Below are 16,903 nucleotides of genomic sequence, written 5' to 3'. Positions count from 1 at the left end.
AATAAGGTCAAAATACTAGCGGGAAATACTAGGCACTAATGAGGAATCTATGTATATATCTATGATCGCGCCGGTATTTGGCATGTATTTTGACCTTATTCGCCAGAAGTTATGGAGCGGGGACGGCTTGGATTAGCCAGAACATTTTTAATATAACTCAAATTTTATTTGTCTGAAAGAAGAATGTCATATACACCTCGGATTACTTGAGGGTGAGTAAATCATGGGCTAATTTTCATTTTTGGGTGAACTATCCCTTTAACCGGCATCCATTTAAAGATTTATTTGGGCCGTTTTGGCCTTTTATCATGATTGGACATTATGTAGACAGGAAGCGAAGTGTGTGTGTGTGTGTGTGTGTGTGTGTGTGTGTGAGAGAGAGAGAGAGAGAGAGAGAGAGAGAGAGAGAGAGAGAGAGAGAGAGAGAGAGAGAGAGAGAGAGAGAGAGAGAGAGAGAGAGAGAGAGAGAGAGAGAGAGAGAGAGAGAGAGAGAGAGAGAGAGAGAGAGAGAGAGAGAGAGAGAGAGAGAGAGAGAGAGAGACGTAATCAGGAAAAGTCCATGAGCCAGGACTCGACTAGTGTCACTCAAAGCACAACGGCGCTATATGTCAGCTCACTGCCCACGAGGCTATTGGCAACAACTTCCCAGAACCAGTTTGATAAATATTAGAACTTCATTGTGTAAGAAACATGAAGGTAACAGAATCCGACAGCAAACAATCCAACTGTCGGAATCTGTTCCCCCAACCCCCATGATGAGAGATGTTCATGTAGTGGCTTAAAAGATGAAGTGCCTATAATAGGGTGTTGGGGTAACAGTTTAGGACCCAGGACCAGTAGTGAAAAATGAAGACCAAGAGTCAGGAGTTAGATTAATTAAAGAAATATTTACTGAAGAATAGTTTGCAGTTTCATCAGCAGAAGCCAGCTTCTAGAGGAGTTTGTAGGCTGTGCTCCCTCTAACAGTCTCCCCGCCTCCGTCTAACGAACATACAATTTCTGAACAGTTATACTGTTTCCAAGGTCTAGCCACGTCATTACTGCCATGTGGAATGATTCTGATTGGCAGAGAAAATGCCCAGTCACTGTAAATTTCCACACAAGGATAGATAGCAGAGCATATCACTAAAATGGGTAGACTAGTTGTCGCCCCATGACTAGATTTTTAGATCACAATGACCCAGGAGGTCATAGAAAGACGTCTTCAGGTCTGGGGTCGTGTGCAGAAAGCGTCCATCTTCAATATTGGGCCTGCACCGATCATGCAGCGTACATACAAAAGCTCACAGTTCCCTCAAGGTTGAGAACATCTTAACTAACTATCAACAAGGCACTTCTCCAAAACATGCTGATACTACATCTAATACAGAAGTGAATTTATTAGTAAGAAAAGCATATAAAAGAGGTACATTTCTCTGAGTCCCCAAAAGTCCCGTAGACCTGTATCCAACATCACTCATTAAATATAGAGAGGTTATAGGTGAACTGATTTATTAAATATAGAAAATGGTTATAACTTGATTATCATTGATTCTTATTTTAATATTGATCATGTGTATGAACTAAGAGGCACAGGTATCTGACCTGCCCCTTTAAGGGCAAGGGATGTTATATCAACCAATGATGCAATGATGCACGCGCAGGTTAATCGCATTGGAATTAAAGTACTTTCAGTGCAAATCAAAGTGTTATGCCGGGCACAAGGTGCTCATGCACATACAATTTACTATAAAACAATTTATTTTTGTCATGTGCTTTCCCTCCACAAATTCAGCCAAACATACAATGATTAGAACACTTGGCATCTGTGAGTCGCCTTATTGGGCCGGGATTTATTTTCCAAGAGGACAATGACCTGAAGCATTCTTCTAACTATTGCCGGAACTACTTGCAACGGAAGGAATCTGCTGGAGTATTGAAATGATGGACTAGCCCCCTCAAAGTCCGGACCTCAACCCCATCGAGCACATTTGGGGCGAGTTGGAAAATAAACTGGATAGATCTATTGTACATTCAGAGGAAATATATTGACACTATGCCAGAGAGATGTGCTGTTGTAATTGCTAACCTCCCATACCAAATATTAAAGTTAAAAGTGGATAAAAATAGTACACCTCACTTTATCTGATATTTGATGGTCAGAGCAAACATCTGTTTCATGAACATTATGAAATGAAATCCTGTTTTGAAGCAATATTTTCAGATCTGTCAGGTATTCTAATAATTTTGGCCACCACTGTATGTGTTTTTTATTATGAGAAACCAATGCGTTAATACTTGTGATAAAAGTTTTAGGGGCACTGCGCTCATCGCGATGCTCCCCATGATCATTAGCCTACTCTCTTGCGTTCAGTTTTTTCCCCTTTCAATTGCATGCATTAAATGCATATAATAAGCACTTTAAACGGTGCCTTTCCCTTTTAGTCTGGGATTAAGTAGGCTACTGAAAAGATCACTGAACAATAACACATCTGAGAAGTCCATCCATTAGCACTTCTCCAAAGGTTCCACTGGATGGCAGTATTCTGTTACTATGCATTCCCTACAGGAATTAGGCTACATTTAAATGATAACACTTACATGTCAATCCTGTATTTTTTATAGTGTAGTTAAATTTGAACCATTATGCTAAATAAAACCGTGGGGTGTCAGCAGATATTCAATCATAATTGACTTATAAAATCTGAAAAGCACTTCAGAGATTCTAATCACAATGCATGGTCCCGAATTTTTTTTTTTTTTTTGGACATACAGTACATGCAAGTGAAATTCTTGCTTAGACATTATTACATTGTATGAACCACTGATGGAGTCATAGGGTTTCATTTCCCATATGAGTACAGCCAACCTTTGACCCATCTGACCATTTTAACTACCAGGGTTATCGCACAATTAAATTTTCATTGTCTCACTACACTTGGTTTAAAAGTCCTGTCATTGGTGTGACATTTAGCAATTAACAATTTAGCCAGGAGCTTCATTATGATGACCTATTTTAGACACGTGCAGATAAAATTTATTTTTATTCACCAATCAATGTTCAGGCCTCTGGCTGATTGTCTTCTATAACATGTCTTTTTTGATATAATACAAATGCCAGATTTGTTGAAAAATTTTAATATTTTTGCACTTTTATGCACACTATATACTTTACCAATTTCACTAGCTGCTTTCTCAAATGAGTCATTTTCCGATGGGTTAGAAAATTCCACCAAACCTAAGGGATAGAAATATAGAAAATGCTTTGTTTTGTATAGTTACTGCAGGTTTATTACAAATTTAAAAAAATAAATATAGAAAATGCTTTGTTTTGTATAGTTACTGCAGGTTTATTACAAATAAAAAAACACCCTAATTGGTTCTGACTGTGAAAAATACTTACAAGTATTGGTAAAAAGCAATATGTGTGCAACATTAACAATAATGTAGAAGTTTTGTTTTGTTTTAGGATGCATGACAAGTTAATGTGCGAAGTGTTTTGGGATATCTTCGAACAACCATACCTTAATGGGTATATTTCTTTGTTATAAATTACTTTCTTTACCCTATCTCGTGTTTCGCATTAGCCTACATTTAAGACCATGGTTCATCTAAATTTAAGATAAATGTCCCTTAATTTTATATTTAAAATGACTGCCATAGCCTAGCCCTAGGCTAATTAGAATACGTAACAATACGTGTATAGCGAACACTTCAACTTCAGTAAAAGATTAAAAACATTCAATTTACATTTCTTGTCGTTGCTTAGTTTTACTTTAAAATGATTCACACACGGTTTCACGCAGATAAATCAATACATTTGAACGATAAGATATCGCGCATTATTTCTAAATGAACAATTCACTACAACACCGCAACACTAAATTATAAATGCATAAATACATACACTAAATAAAGAAATGCATTCAACATTTAAACTAAAGGTAGAATGAGTTGCATTGGTTCGTTTCCCCTGAAGCGCCTCATGGGTAATGTAGTCAATTATGTTGAGGCAGACAATTGAAGAGGACAGAGGTTCTTCAAACTGAAAACTACAATTACCATACTTCTTGTCCTTTGATTTCCGGTATCTTTGGCAAAAGTTTCAATGGGGGTTGGAAAAAGAGAGTAAGGAAAAAGTATCCGTGTTGTCGTGTACATGAAGTGAAACTAGACGGGGGAAGAGGAGGGCCAGTGCCTTAGACGTAATAGGGCAAGGTAAGAGATGTTACACATCAACCAGGTGATGCACGCGCAGGTTAATCGCATTGGAATGAAAGTTGTTTCAGTGCAAATATCAGCTTTCTGTTATGTTTTGTTTTATGTACAAAGGTACTCGTGCACATGAAACAATTTATTTTCATCATATGCTTTCCCTCCACAAATATAGCACAAACATGTTTTTTTTATTATGAGAAAAAAAACCCAGCCTTAATACTTGTGATCAAAGTTGTAGCGGCGCTGCGCTGCGCTCATCGTGATGCTCCCCATCATCTTTGCACGCTGCATTATGCATGTATTAAGCACTACGAACGGCGCGTTTCCCCTTAAGTCCGGGATTAAAGTAGGCTACTGAAAAGATCACTGATCAACAATAACACATCTGAGAATGTTTGCCGTATGATGATCAGCTGACTTTTCGGCAACGCACGAGAGCTACAAATCCGTATTTGTTTACGGCGGTTTCCAAAGGAAAACCTGTATGGAGAATTTTAATTCAACAGAACATTCCCAATGCTTTCTGAATGCACCACCGCTCATTTTCATGTCCATTTGAAATACGTGCGATGAGGAGCACGCTCGTCCACTCGCAGTGAGCATTTCGCATCTACCGCCTGTTTTTTCTCTCTCTCCATTGTTACTCAAATCTAACGGAACCGTTTACAAGAGCCAGTGTTGGATCTTTATCACATGCAGAGACTGATCTCGTCAGCTTGCGCGTAACATCGAGGAAGATCTCATCCTTGCAGCATCTGATTTGTTCTTTGTGCACGAGTCGTTTTGAAGACTTGATTAGCTCGGAGCTCCATCAGAGCATCACTCATTCATTGCGCGAGTGAAGCTCTAATTCCTCTGGTGTGCATGAGTGAAAGATCGCGATGGACTGTCGGTTGCAAAGGTAGGGTGAAGGACAATTGTTAAGCTATTTAATATTGTTAAGAAATATTCTTGTTACTCAGTGTGGTAGTGCGGACCATCTTATTTGACTCGTATTTTATCTTGGGAGGGCACAAATGATGACAAGAACGTGTTTTAGTAAGAAAACGAAGGAGCCTCAGATTACAATGTTGTTTTCTTTATAATAACTTTGATTATGAGCATTATAACTAACGTCACTACAAAATATAATGCTTAACAGGTCTTTGGTTAGACACTCAGAAATTAGTTAATGTGATGAAAATGTTGTTTTACAATCCCTGGAGCTGGAGGGACCCCAAATCTTGGTTCTATATGACTAGATTATAGTTATATTTTGTCTTTTATAGGTATTTATATAGCATATTCTATCATGTTTCCAATTTAAATTCATTTGTTTAAACTCTTTGGTGTAATAGGTCTTTTCGTTGTATAAAAGGATTCTACAGAGCGATATGTAGATGTTGAAGACATGAGTTGGGTTTAATGGGATGTTGATAGACTTTTAGACTGATAGTCATTTACACATGATGCCGTATAGGACACTCAAGACTCCATTTTTTTACTATCAGGAGAAAATTCACCAAAGTGTAGGCAGGCATCTTGTCAGAATCCATATATGTAATACTACTTCCCCTTTGAGAAACTTGTTTTATTCTGTTGATACTTTTGAAAAGTTTTTTTTTTTTTAACCAAGTAAATCCAAATTTAGTGTTAAGGTTTTTAGAAAACAATTATCTTAAACATTGTTTTATTTTTACATAACTAAACCTGGCTCTCTCCCTGAACATAGCTATATAGAAGCTGGAATGACGTTATAGAAAAGAAAAAAAAAAGTTGAAAATTATGTAATTTATTTCATTTTTGCTTTTCATATATTGATGGCTTATGAGACTGTTTATTGTCTATGTATTCAACAAATGTTCAATCTTTGTTAGTTCTGGTAGGACAGTCTGTTTCACACCGCATGCACAAGCAGTGCATATGCGTAGCAACGGCGTAACTAACAGCCGGTTCGTGTTGTACTCTCACACTGGGGCTTTACAGGAAATAAAGTGATTTCTGGGTTATTGCATTTAATACATTTTTTTTTAAATAATGACCTGTGCATTATACAGTGGTTATCTGAGGTAGGCTATTTATATTTATCACCATCATATATATGAGGAGGTGGATCACATTTTGATCGGAATTATAATAAATCTGTATAGAACTCAAAACCCAAAATATAGCTTAGGGATGCACCGATAAGAACATTTTGGTACTGATCATTTTTTATACTTGAAAGCCGATAACCGATACATTGGCCGATCAATCTAAATCCAAATTTTAATATAAAATTTGAGAGCCCGATTACAAAAAAAAAAGTTTTTCCATTAAGCAAAAGCCAAGCACACAATTATAATGTTTTTTGTAGCCTATATGACAGACTTGCATAATTTTTGAAGTGATTTCAATCATATTTCAAGTAACTCAAACCCATCATAGCGAACAGTGCGCATCTGAAGTATCAGATTGTACAATTGTGTATGAATTCATATGAATTGGCCACCAATTCAACAAAGCTATTTAGAATTACCATTGCGTGTGTTTCACTCTGCTCTACCACTTAAACATCGTCCAATTCTGATTGAGTTTGGTTGTATCCAGCAGATCTCATCATCTCACTAAATGCAGTTTGCCAGCTATTAAGATTCAATCACAAGATCTTACTTCACTTACGGGAAATGGAAAGTGCCATTTCTCCAAAAACAGGGTTTCATTAGGAAACAAGGATTGATGTCTTTTCCTTGGAACATGACTTGGTCATGGTTGTGTGTGCCGTTAGTGTCCTAGGCTGTGTACAAAATGGAATGAGAGGAGGGCTGAAGTTTGGTTCGGGCTGGTGTTTTGGGCTCCTTGGAAAGTGGGCCAATGGTCCCTGGGGTGAGCGGAGCTTTTCTGGGGCAGGCGTGGCAATGACGTACAGACGGTTCGGAATGGGAACGTACAGCACCGTCCAGTCATTCTGAAGGGATCCAGGGGTGTGATATGTGGTCTGGAGATGGGAAATACAGGTCTTGCTTCGTAGTTCCCTCAAAGAGGCGTTCTGGTTGAGGTCTCGGCCAGAGAGGTAGGCCAACTTCTAGAACGATTTTTGAAATGACAGTAAGATTGCGTTTGGGTTACATTGGTAAATTGGAAGCTTACCGTTGATCCTGTCTTCCCCCACAATTGGCAAAAGTTTGTGAACTTGAAACCCTCCGTTGACCTCGAGTGCATGTAACGATTTTTCTCTCGGCCATCGGCAGCTGTCTCTGCCCAAACCTAAACACACGAGCCAGCCTTGACACGCAGAGGTGGGATGCTATTTAAAGATCACACAAGCGTACCAGCTGCTCCCATTTCCGTGCTACGTAATTGAATCGGCACATCCAGTTGAAGAACTCGCCCTTAGATTTGAAAGTTCTGTTTATAGAAGAGGACTCTTCTTTCTGTCATCCTTTCTTCTTTTCTGTCAGTTTTTTTCTTTGGTGTTTGGAGAATCAACCATGTGGCTCTACAGGCAGCTTGATGTAGGACACTAAACCCACTTTTTATGTGTGTTAAGCTATTCTTAGGCAGTCAAGTTGTAGGCCTAGTTTTATACATGAGAGGGTGGTGCCGTAGTGTCACTCTTAACAGCGAGCTTTGGGGATGTGTTTGAACGTGCCATCTGCTCTAATACAATTTCTATCATTGTTTAATCGTGTCAATTAAGTGACATCAAACATCATTTTTGGATTGTTTGGGTTGGTCCAACAAAAATGGATGTATCTAAATGTTTGATTATTTATTTATTTATGTAGGTGTATTTTTGGATGTTTACTGTGCTGTGCTCTAAAAATGTATTCTTCATAAAAGCCTAGTTTAAAGAGCTACTCCTGCAGCCATCCACACTCGGATAGAATTCTTTGTTCATTGCATTTTGGCATCACATGCCACATCTCATGCTATTTTTGGAGGATCCATGAGTGTTTAAATTTAATTTTTTTAAAGCATCTTGTCTTGTGCATTGTTCCAGTCTGTTGCCTTTCACCTCGCTGTTGGTCTATTGTGTATTTTCTTATGTATAAAGGACACATTGTTTGTTTTAGTCTAGTTTTTGGGTTTTCAGACTTTTCACCAAGTATGTTGAATACCTTTCTAAAATACAAAAGGCAGCTCTGCATTTATTTTCATGAATAAAGAAAGGACCGTTTTAACTATACAAATATTATTAAAATGTTTGAAAAGTATTTTTTTTAAAGTGCACCTATTATGCTTTTTCACATATTACCTTTCATGCAGTGTGTAAGCTGTTTGTGAATGTAAAAGGCCTGCAAAGTTTTAAAGATCAAAGCGATCAAAAAAAACTTTTTTATTTTCCTTGTGTCCAGACCCCAGTTTGAAAGCCCCTGCTGGTCTAGTCAACTAGGCAAACCACTGACTAGCCGATTTGAAAATATGTAGTTTTGCACTGCCCTACTTGAACCAAATGAATTTGTTTGGATGTTTTATTTCTGGCTTAAGAGTATTTTTGTTCAGAGCATGGAATAGCCTTGGTGTTCACACATAGGAGAGTGAAGGAGAGTGAGACGTCAGAGACGAGTAGATGCAATAATAGAGTGAACATCTGTTATATTTCTCCTCCAGATTTTTCCTGCTCTGACTGTGACTATTTGATGGTAAGAAACACTTACCGTTAGTGATGTGCAAAACTAAGTGAAAGGACCTTGCGAGGTCATCCTTCCAATGTATTTCCATCTAAATCTAATTTTATTTAGCTTTCATATCATTTATGGGGCAGTTTGGTACCACACTGATTTCGCCATGTTTAATTTACAGTATGAAGGATTTTAGTTCCCTGAGCGCACATCCTAAGTGGTGCACGACGGAGGGTGAGGAGTTAAGCACCCAAAGAAGAAATAGGCCAGTTACATCCTTTTTTCACACTTCATGTTCTGAGGGAGGCTGCGAGTATGATTGTGTGTGTGTGTGTGTGTGTGTGTGTGTGTGTGTGTGTGTGTGTGTCGTGGAATAGCATGTGTTAGGTATCACCAAGTGTCAGGTTTGTGAGGTGACACACTCTTTACATCGGGGAATATGACATGTTCACTCTCTATTCCTGTGTTATTATAGTGGCTGTTATACATTCAGGTCATATTCACATTCATCTCGCAAACACTACACACATGAATGCTGCATACGTACATGCATATATTCTCACCTTTTAAGGAAGTACCCTGCACATTGTTCCAGTTTACAGTATGACTCACTGCCGTTGATGCTTCTGGTCCAGGGGTGTGAGAACGGATTTATCTGAGACACACACATCTGCTCCCCGTTAAGTCACTGAAGTGTCTCCAATTCATTTTCTCGGCTCTTTTGCCCATCCAGCACATATTCCTAAGCCATTCCCCATCAGCACGAAGCCACAGTAGCAGCATTTCTACAAATTGAATGAGAGAAGTGTGTGAAAAAGCAGACATTATGCAAGGAGAGTATTATGCTACATGGCATGCCTCATTAAAATTGTATGTATAATTCAGTGAGTAGCATTTTCACATTATCTGTCAATTATATCAGTTGATAATGAATACTTAACTGTGCAGGCTCATTTCCCGTTTTTACATTTGGATAAGCTTTACTGTTCTCTAACACTTATAGGTAATATTTTAATAACCCTGTTGTCTAAAATCTATAATGTAATTTGTGATGCTTAAATGTACTGGAAGCATTGTTTTTAGTGTTTTATTATTAATTAATTTACACCGTGTATGTATATGTAAGTGAATGAATGGTATAAATGTAGTATAACATGGCTCGAGGAGAACCGTCTTTTGACAGAATTTAAACTGTTGACTAGACACATTTGATATAGATACCTAGGCTTGGAGACCTAAAAGACTATAGCTAGTTTGTGGCAGTGGCTAGACTACGGTTACTTGGGAGGATTGATTATTTGATGTATGCATAGCTTTGGTCAATATTACCCTGTGGTTTCAATACCACAGTCACAACATGCTAACCACTTGGCCCAAAACAAAGAATGTAAGGCTTCAGAGACCCAACCAACAATAAATAAACTCACCAAGAATTCCTGTACAGGCCAAAAAAGAAAAGAAAAAGCTGCTTTTAAATCTTTATTGTGACATGCTTCAAAAGCATGAATGAAAGCAACATATGAAACTTAAGCCGGTTGCACACTGTACGATAATAATATCGTATATAGTATAGTATAATAGTCTTTTATGACTGTTGCTTGTCAGACTGTACGAACATGATTTCACACTGAGTTCTCAGTTGGAATTAATGTCACACTGTACAGGGAGTGCAGAATTATTAGGCACGTTGATTTTCTGATCATATTTTTTTTCCAGGCACATTTGACCAATTCCAAACCACAGTAATCCTAATAACTACTATTGATTTAGTATTTAATAATGTATAAGTGATATATAATTGTTCATGAAGGCTGGAAATCAAAATCACCTTATATTCAGGTGTGCAGAATTATTAGGCATGTTTTCTTTTACAGATAAATTGAGCCAAAAAAGAGATTTAACTCAGACTGAAAAGTCAAAAAGTATTAAATGCCCATGAGAAGGATGCAATACTAATGCAATACTAGACATTGCAGTTAAGGCATGACCATTGGACAGTGAAATGCTCGTTGGGTCAGCAGGATCTGACAAAAACAGGTGGTGAAGAAAAGACACCTGTTAACTGCAAAAGAATTAAGAATTAAGGTGAAGAATGAAGGGTGAAACCATCAGGAACCCTTTAGTCTCCAGCGCCACCATTTTCCAAAGCTGCAACCTACCTGGAGTCAGGATCTCAGAGACTTCAGTTAGGTAAAGAATCCTAAAAAATGACCCCCACTAGATAAGAATCACAAGCTGAAGTGTTGTAAAATACATGAAGAAGGTTTTTTTATAGGCTTTATTGACAGATAGGTTGAGAGTGACTCTTGAAGGACCAGCACCACATCCTCTAGTACCACTGTTTGAAGAATTCATCTTCCAGAATCTGGCAGTACGTTTTGGGAGTTCATTTTAGTCCATCCTGAAGTCCGTTTTGCAGAGATGGACTAAAAATGAACTCCCAAAACGTACTGTATTTTACAACACTTCAGCTTGTGATTCTTATCTAGTGGGGGTCATTTTTTAGGATTCTTTACTTAACTGAAGTCTCTGAGATCCTGACACCTTGCACTTCTGGAGACTCCAGGTAGGTTGCAGCTTTGGAAAATGGTGGCGCTGGAGACTAAAGGGTTCCTGATGGTTTCACCCTTAATTCTTCACCTTAATTCTTAATTCTTTTGCAGTTAACAGGTGTCTTTTCTTGACCACCTGTTTTTGTCTGACCCTGCTGACCCAACAAGCATTTCACTGTCCAATGGTCACGCCTTAACTGCAATGTCTAGTATTGCATTAGTATTGCATCCTTCTCATGGGCATTTAATACTTTTTGACTTTTCAGTCTGAGTTAAATCTCTTTTTTGGCTCAATTTATCTGTAAAAGAAAACATGCCTAATAATTCTGCACACCTGAATATAAGGTGATTTTCATTTCCAGCCTTCATGAACAATTATATATCACTTATACATTATTAAATACTAAATCAATAGTAGTTATTAGGATTACTGTGGTTTGGAATTGGTCAAATGTGCCTGGAAAAAAAATATGATCAGAAAATCAACGTGCCTAATAATTCTGCACTCCCTGTATAGCAGTCAAGACTTGTTAAAAACGGACGCACGCAAGACTCATCCAGAGTTTTACATCATCAATCCGTGACACATTCGTGAGCTGCATTTACATGCGGAATAGAAATGGGGGCTTGCAAACAAAAACAATCACTAGTGTTTGAGTTTTTCTTGAAAATGAAGACGATGTGTGTGTGTGTGTGTGGAGCAAGTGGTGGTTTGTTGTTGTCTCACTAAAGGCGTCAGCAGGTTCTGCACTCCTTTTGGTTGTCTTGTCGTAGGAGAAGCCACACTGCAGGACTGTGCCTCAACTTCTGAAACTGCCCGAATTTCGTCGGAGGTCAAATTTGATCGCAATGGTCATTAATCAGCTGTCGGCGAACATGTCAAACTAGCCATTCAAAGACTTTAGATTTTGGCCTAAGATAAGTGGAATCTTTTAGGATACTCAAAATTTGTCTCAGACGGCCAAATCATGGCATACAGCCTGGCTTTTGAATTATGAAGATCAATTTCGATATTGTGAAAGGCTGGTTGATTTTTTTTTTTCTTACAGGAATGAGTCGGAGAGCATGTTGCACAGTATTAGTATTCCAGCTGCCTGGTCACTGCATCGTCGCAGCAGTATACCATGTTGTTCTCAATGAGATTTGCATAAGGGCCAGCGTGGGCTCTCTGCCGACGAGCTTTTTATAGTGTGTCCACATCTACAACAATAATAGCAGTACACCTTTCTCTAAGAGTCTTGGGATAAATGGAATATGTTTTCTTTTCCTCATCCTAAAAGAACGGTGTGTGATAAGAGAACACTAGCTTTATGATAAGGGGTGATGAAACAGGAAGCACCCGCCCTCAGAACCATCCAGTGCTGGTCAGACCAATCGGACTCTATGCTACAGGACTGTTTTGATCACGCGGACTGGGAGATGTTCCGGTCGGCCTCTGATGACGACATCGAGGTCTACGCTGATAGCGTAACGTGTTTCATCAGGAAGTGCGTAGATGACGTTGTTCCGACCAAAACAATTCGGCTGTACCCAAACCAGAAGCCGTGGATAAATGGGGATGTTCGCGCGGCACTCAATGCGCGGACCTTCACTTTTAACTCTGGTAATGCGGAGGAGCATAAACAAGCAAGTTATGCCCTCCGGAAAACAATCAAAGCAGCAAAACGCCAGTACAGGGACAAGATTGAAGGACAGTTCAACACCACCGACTCCAGAAGCATGTGGAGGGGAATTAACACCATCACAGACTATAAAGGGAACACAAACTCCACCGTGAACACCGCTGCCTCTCTCCCGGACGAGCTCAACACCTTTTATGCTCGCTTTGAGGGAAATAACACCGCCCTCGCGGAGAGAGAGCTCGCGGCTGAAGATACAGAGGTTAGTGCACTCTCCGTATCTGAAGCGGATGTAACCCGATCCTTCCGGCGGGTGAACGTCCGTAAAGCTGCGGGTCCAGACGGGATTCCCGGCCGCGTCATTAGAGCGTGCGCGCGCCAACTGGCTGGAGTTTTCACGGACATTTTTAACCTGTCCCTCTCCCTGTCTGTGGTCCCCACATGCTTCAAAACGTCCACCATTGTTCCTGTACCTAAGCAGTCAAAAACACTCTGCTTAAACGACTGGCGTCCTGTTGCTCTGACCCCCATCATCAGCAAATGCTTTGAGAGACTAGTCAGAAACCACATCTGCTCTGTTCTCCCCCCCTCACTGGACCCACTGCAGTTTGCATACCGCAAAAACCGCTCCACTGATGATGCCATTTCATCAACAATTCACACTGCTCTCTCCCACCTGGAAAAGAGGAACACATATGTGAGAATGCTGTTTGTAGACTACAGCTCAGCATTCAACACCATTGTGCCCTCCATACTTGACATTAAACTCCGGGCTCTCGGCTTAAACAGCTTGTTATGCAGCTGGATCCTGGACTTCCTGTCAAACAGACGCCAGGTGGTCAGAATGGGCAGTAACATCTCCTCACCACTGACTCTCAACACTGGAGCCCCTCAGGGCTGTGTTCTCAGCCCACTCCTGTACTCTTTGTACACACATGACTGTGTGGCAACCCACAGCTCCAACACCATCATCAAGTTTGCTGACGATACGACGGTGGTAGGTCTCATCACTGACAATGATGAAACGGCCTACAGAGAGGAGGTGCACACTCTGACACGGTGGTGTCAGGAGCACAACCTCTCCCTCAACGTCAGCAAGACCAAGGAGCTGGTGGTCGACTTCAGGAGGAATGAGAGAGAACACCGCCCCATCACCATCGATGGAGCACCGGTGGAGAGAGTCAGCAGCTTCAAGTTCCTCGGTGTCCACATCACAGAGGAACTCTCATGGTCCGTCCACACCGAGGCCGTTGTGAAGAAGGCTCATCAGCGCCTTTTCTTCCTGCGACGGCTGAGGAGGTTTGGAATGAGCCGCCACATCCTCACACGGTTCTACACCTGCACCATAGAGAGCCTGCTGACTGGCTGCATCACCACCTGGTACGGCAACAGTACCGCCCGCAGCCGCAAAGCCCTGCAAAGGGTAGTGCGCACGGCCAGCTGCATCATCGGAGGTGAGCTTCCCTCCCTCCAGGACATTTATGTCAGGCGGTGTGTGAAGAGAGCTCAGAGGATCATCAGAGACTCTAGCCACCCGAACCATGGGCTGCTCTCACTGATGCCATCAGGCAGACGGTACCGCAGCATCAGATCACGCACCAGCCGACTCCAGAACAGCTTCTTCCCACAAACAATCAGACTCCTTAACTCTTGACCCATCAGGATCATAACACACACTGGACAGAATATCACTCAGCACAACCCACTGTAGATAAACACACATTATATACACATTTATTTATCATACAGCATCTATTGCACTTTGGATTTCAATTTTTCAATCTGTGAATAATATTTTATACTGTACATTGTATATTATTATTACTATTATAGCGTAATGTATATTGTTTAGTGTATGTTTAGTGTATATTGTTTAAAGTATATGTATATTGTAAGTATGTGTATATTGTTTAAAGCTGTGAGAACTACACTCACATTGTGTAAATTATTTATTGTTTATTGTAGAGTTTACTGTGCTGTGAGTAATTGTGGGCGCATCAGTGTAATCTGATGCTGCTTTAAATGTTGTACATGTCATGTCATGACTACCATGTTGCTCGGAACTGCACCTAAGAATTTCACCTACTGTTGCACTTGTGCATATGTAGAGTGACAAATAAAGTGATTTGATTTGATTTGATTTGATTTGATTTGATGCAAGAGGTTTTTTTTTTCCCTTTTATATAAAACTAACCACAGTTGTGCTTGTAAAACTTCTTTATAAAACTTAAATTACCAAAATAAAAACATGCACTTTAAGACTTCTCTTTTGCATGTTCTTTGTATTTTTCACTTGCTTGTTTGAGTCTAGTGTGTACTTTAGGTTTGATCATACAGGAGGAAGTCGCTAACCAAATGACCATGATTTTAGGATTATTTTGGTGTCTGAAACCTCAAAAATGTGAGGCTGCAGGGGATAATGATCGTAGCTGAAACAGTCTGCCTAACTCTAGCAATGCCTGTCTCATATTTACTGGATTCCTGCCTGCTTAATGTACGGATGCAAATTTTGTAAAACTTCAGCTGACTGTCATGTTTCATAGGGGACGTACCAGCATCATTGAGCCTCAGGACGCGCCAATAACTTTATTACTTTAAATATTAACTTTATAAATGGTTGATTTAATGAATGTACATGTATGTAAATATTGCTGTTTACTATTACGTATTGTGATATTAATGGAAATAGGTTTAAAACAATTATTAAATATTAAAGATGCACGTTCTATTGGTACCATAATGGTAAGCAGCTAAATCCACTAATAATAGTTATCAGCCAGAATTTTAAATTTGGTGCATCCCTATTAAAATACAATTTTCTTTTGTGTTTTTTTCTTCTTTTTGTGAAAAACGTTCCTTGTTTATTTTAGATTTTTTGCAGTATTGTGGTTTATTCGGATTTTAAAATAAATCCTTCCAGTATTGTGGTTTATTCGGATTTTAAAATAAATCCTTCCAAGCCTTTTCAGAGCAAATACATAAATATCAAAGTGTGGGGTTAACAATTTTTGAAACTTTTGAAAGAAATTCATACTTTTATTCAGCAAAGGTTAGATAAATTGCTTCAAGATTCTACAAAGAATTCTGAAAAATGTTTCGCAGTTTCCACAAAAATATTGAGCAATAGCTTTCAACTGATAATAAATGTTTCTTAAGCAACAAATCGGCATATTGCACTGTAAACCCAAATAAGTTGGCAACTCAAATTTAGGTAATCAGTTACATACATTTTTTTTTAAGTTAAAGGGTTAGTTCACCCAAAAATGAAAATTCTGTCATTAATTACTCACCCTCATGTCGTTCGACACCCGTAAGACCTTCGTTCATATTCGGAACACAAATGAAGATATTTTTGTTGAAAGCTGATGGCTGAGAAAGGCTTCAGATAGGCCTCCATTGGCATTCAGTACATTAATACTCCCAAGACGCATAAAAGGCACTTAAAACGTCGTTGCAAAGTCCATCTCACCACAGTGGGTCTACAATAATTTTACGATGCGACGACAATAGTTTTTGTGCGCAAAAAAAAATCAAAATAACACCTTTATCCAGCTTGTTATTGTCTTCCGTGTGTGCCTCCACGACGCATGCGCGAGAATATGACGCAGATCCGGCGCTCGGACACATGACCCAGAAGGGATTTGTTTACAAGCAGAGGAAGACGCGCGTATCTAAGCTGTTGGATTCTACATTGATCGTGCTTTAGGTCTCAGCGTAGTTCTCAAAATGGGGCTTAAGTGTGCATTTCATGGATTCCCGAACGCTGGCGCTACGTCATATTCTCGCGCATGCGTCGTGGAGGCATATTATATTATAATTATATTATAGTTTTTGCTCTCGGGGTCCCCCTACAGTTGGGAAACAGTATTGTCCTCTACTACTGTCGAACTGTCATTCTACATCAGGGGATGCATCGCACGTGCATTTGTTGACATGACAGCCATGATAGCCC

At 39.6% G+C, this 16,903-nt stretch overlaps 1 protein-coding gene across 1 annotated transcript in view; it reads left to right on the top strand.

The window, feature by feature from the left end:
* The first annotated feature begins 4,063 nt into the window (after positions 1 to 4,063).
* phactr4b (phosphatase and actin regulator 4b) overlaps positions 4,064 to 16,903 on the top strand; it is a 53,889-nt gene continuing 41,049 nt past the window's right edge. The window contains exon 1 of the mRNA XM_079836919.1: positions 4,064 to 4,197. The gene's annotated coding sequence lies outside the window, so the exon portion shown is untranslated. The remainder of the gene's footprint in view (positions 4,198 to 16,903) is intronic.

The sequence above is a fragment of the Gobio gobio genome (genome assembly GCF_949357685.1).
Source record: "Gobio gobio genome assembly, chromosome: 15".
In the NCBI taxonomy this organism is placed as follows: domain Eukaryota; kingdom Metazoa; phylum Chordata; class Actinopteri; order Cypriniformes; family Gobionidae; genus Gobio; species Gobio gobio.
Note: the sequence above shows the minus strand (reverse complement) of the source record. Positions and strands in the feature narration are given on the sequence as shown.